The sequence below is a fragment of the Piliocolobus tephrosceles genome, unplaced genomic scaffold (genome assembly GCF_002776525.5).
Source record: "Piliocolobus tephrosceles isolate RC106 unplaced genomic scaffold, ASM277652v3 unscaffolded_41882, whole genome shotgun sequence".
Lineage (NCBI taxonomy): Eukaryota > Metazoa > Chordata > Mammalia > Primates > Cercopithecidae > Piliocolobus > Piliocolobus tephrosceles.
This window is the reverse complement of record NW_022326401.1, coordinates 1-3906: the sequence shown is the minus strand read 5'-3', so window position 1 is coordinate 3906 and position 3906 is coordinate 1. Positions and strand designations below refer to the sequence as shown.

The 3906-nt window shown below is 48.0% G+C and overlaps 1 pseudogene across 1 annotated transcript; it reads left to right on the top strand.

Moving 5' to 3' along the window:
* The first annotated feature begins 1020 nt into the window (after positions 1 to 1020).
* LOC113223595 lies at positions 1021 to 2870 on the top strand (annotated as a pseudogene). Its single transcript, XR_003308795.2, has one exon. The product of XR_003308795.2 is annotated as a serine/threonine-protein phosphatase 2A 55 kDa regulatory subunit B delta isoform pseudogene (transcript).
* The last annotated feature ends 1036 nt before the right edge of the window (positions 2871 to 3906 follow it).

The window sequence follows — 3906 nt, the reverse complement described above, 5'->3', positions numbered from 1 at the left end:
GGGGGGGTTCACTGTCTTAACAGTGACTTGCAGGTGTGCAGTGGGTGGTCCCTGTCTTAGCAGTGACTTGTGAGTGTGCGTGGGGGGAGTCCCTGTCTTAACAGTGACTTTGGGTGTGTGGGGGTGTTCACTGTCTTAGCAGTGACTTGCCAGGTACTTACTGTATTCTTTACTCCTCTTGATATATTTCAAATATTGCAAAATACCCTTAGATTACATATCCCCAAGACCATCTAAAAGCATTCCCAGTAACACTTGCTTAGTCCATTTACTTTCACAGACACACCTGCCTTCCTGCCTGGAAACTTCTGTTGAGGGACCTGATGAAGGGGAGTGAGGCGTTGCAGTGCTGCCTCAGCCCAGTCCCGATTCTCTGTGTGGCAGCGCCTTCTCGTGTTCTAGGCCGCCTCACAGAACCAGTTATGCGCTTGTGTCTGTGTCTGTGTCTGCTGTTCCCTTCCTGGGCCAGCACCGGGCTGCTGGGCAGCGCCCTGGTTTTCAGCGTGGAAACACCCACTCCGGGGCTGGCACTGTCTGTGAAGAATTGAAAAGGGATCATAAATCTGTATAAAAGCTGATCTGCTTTTCATTCTTACCATGCACCAGCAATTCCAGTGTCGGCCGTACATCTTTTGTCATCTGTGTTCTGAATAATGGTTGCTGTTGAGTTTTAATAACATAAACGTAAGCTTCAGATTCACACATTCTTATACTCACCCTTTCGTAAACATTGTGTTCTATGTGGAAACTAATTTCGGGAACTCCCAGTCGATGGCCCTCACGTGCCAACTTGGCTGCACACCCCCGTTCCAAGACCACGTGCACAACTTGGCATTGCTGGAGGGTGCTGGGCACATCTTGTGTCTCCTGCCCCTGTGGTGCTGTGGACTCCTGGATGGAAGCAGGAGATGTGAAATAAACATGGATAGCTGAGTGCAATTTCTCTTTTCTGAGTTTGTCTTTTTTTTTTTTTTTTCGTGCTTTGAAGTTTTAGACAAGGTCAGCCAGACACTAGGTATTTGCCAGCAGCTGGGATCAGTGCTGGGCCATGGAAGGGAAACAGCCCGCTGCTTTCTCATGGCATCTTGAAGACGTGCCGGCATGAAGGTCTCTCGCCGTGCATGACCACGGGGGCAGGACGTGAGGGTGCAGGTCAGTGTCAGAATACGAAGAGCAGGCGAGCTTCGAGGACTGCTGGAGAAATCAGAAGGGCATTGTTAGAACACATCTTTCATCAGAAACTGGACTCACAAAGCCATGGGTCAAATCATGGCGGTGTTTGCTATCATTCAGCCATTTTTCTGTCATTTTTGTAGAAAAAGGAAGATTGCAGAGGTTTTTGCCAATATGAAGTTATGAGGATGTGTGCGTTCGTGGGATTTTTCGACAGCAGAGACATTTGAAAGCCGTTACAATTGATCTTGAAGAAAAAAGCGTGGACAGTATTGTATTGTCTGGAATGTGTTGTGAAATGCAGTTGTTCTAAAATTCTGCCACACTTCGCCCAGTGTTTAAGATTTTTACTATTTCTATCCGTTGCTTCATTTGAAGGAAACTTTTTGAAATTAATAGAAAAGCAGTTTAACTCTGAAGAAACATTGACAGATATGACTAGTAACTGTTGAACATGATAAGGATTATGTTCAGGTCATTATGAATTATTGACAAACTGCAGAATTTAAGGCTTAAACCGTACTGTTACTCATGAGTGAGATAAATGGTGGGATTGTTTCAGAAAACACACTAATGTCATTAAAAGTGTGACTCCATTGTCTTGTTTCTCCTGTGACTTCTTACTGACATGATTATATATAAAGTTCAGTAAGAATCTTCACAGCGTTTCTCTTCGGACTGGTGTTGTGATTGTTCATTCCTGATTTCTGAAAGTAACCGGGTTGTGGGGGAGGGTGCTATGCACTGTGCACCCCAGGGGTGGGGTCTGAGTCCTCGTTGCTCCCCCCACTTAGGAGTGCTGCTCTCTGCTCTTGTTTTGCACAGCGCCATCATGACCGGGTCCTACAACAACTTCTTCAGAATGTTTGACAGAGACACGCGGAGGGATGTGACCCTGGAGGCCTCGAGAGAGAGCAGCAAACCACGCGCCAGCCTCAAACCCAGGAAGGTGTGTACAGGGGGTAAGCGGAAGAAAGACGAAATCAGTGTGGACAGTCTGGACTTCAACAAGAAGATCCTGCACACTGCCTGGCACCCCGCGGACAATGTCATTGCCGTGGCCGCCACCAATAACTTGTACATATTCCAGGACAAAATCAACTAGGGACGCGAACGTGAGGACCAAGTCTTGTCTTGCATAGTTAAGCCGATCATTTTTCTGTCAGAGAAAGGCATCATTGTCCGCTCCATTAAGAACAGTGACGCACCTGCTGCTTCCCTTCACAGACACAGGAGAAAGCTGCCGCCGCTGGAGGCCCGGTGTGTTTCCGCCTTTGGCGAGGCGCGAGGCAGGCGCTACTGCTCACATGGAGACGCTCTCGAAGCAGAGTTGACGGACACTGCTCCCAAAAGGCCATTACTCAGAATAAATGTATTTATTTCAGTCCAAGCCTTCCTTTCCAATTTATAGACCAAAAAATTAACATCCAAGAGAAAAGTTACTGTTGTCAGTTACCGCTCTTCCTTCGACTTTCCCTCTTTCTCTGCCATCGCACTTGGGCCTTCACTGCAGCGTGGCGTGGCCACCGTCCGTGTCCTCTCAGCCTTCCTCTGAGTCCGGGTGGGCTCCGTGGATGTGTGGATGTGGCCCGAGCAGGCTCAGGCGGCCCCACTCACCCACAGCATCCGCCGCCACCCCTTCGGGTGTGAGCACTCAATAAAAACAACACGCTATAAAAAGTGTTTTTAAATCCAAACCTAAGCATTGCCTTTTCATTTGCTTTCATTGCATAGAATGAAGTTATGCAGGGTTCTTCTTTGGAACTAGCTGTTTGAGAAATGTGTCCCCTTCTTTGGCGGCGTGGGGGGATGGGTGCAGCATTTCTGTCCCCAAGCTGCCACCCGCTGTGTTTCTATAGGAGCCCATCAGATACACCAGGTAAGGTCTGGGAAAAACCAGAACCGAGGCCACCTCTGAGAAAGAAAATTGCAAGGAAGAACCGAAAGTGCTGCCGTCCAATTAGCCTGGTTTAAAGTAGCCTCAAGTTCACTATAGATGAAGAAACATGTGCTTTCTTTCTAAGGCTTTTGAGAAAGTACTTTGGGGGAAGTATACTTTTTAAATATTGCTAACATTATATGCATGCTAAATTTCATCCTGCATTTCAAACCAGGAAAATTAAGTAATTTTAATTACATGATGCCACCAGCACGTTTGTTTATTTTCAAGTAGGATCTTTGATACCAGAAATCAGGATTTTCCAAGACATATAATACAGAGCTGTAACAATGCTGGGTGACCAGAGCTTGCTTCTGTGGGATTTAATACACACCCACTACGTGTCCCCGAGGGGAGTGGGGAGTCAGGCTCCCGTGCCCCTGTGGGGATGGAGGTGTGTGCTGATCCCCCATCCCCCTATGGAGATGAAGGTGTGTACTGATCCCCCATCCTCCTGTGGGGATGGAGGTGTGTGCTGATTCCTCATACCCCTGTGGAGATGGAGGTGTGTGCTGATTCCTCATGCCCCTGTGGGGATGAAGGTGTGTGCTGATCCCCCATTCCCCTGTCTAGATGAAGGTATGTGCTGATCCCTTGTGCCCCTGTCTAGATGAAGGTATATGCTGATCCTGATTCCTCATGCCCCTGTGGAGATGGTGTGTGCTGATACTGATTCCTTGTGCCCCAGTGGAGATGGAGGTGTGTGCAGATCCCCCGTTCCCCTGTCTGGATGGTGTGTGCTGATCCTGATTCCTCATGCCCCTATGGAGATGAAGGTGTGTGCTGATCCTGAT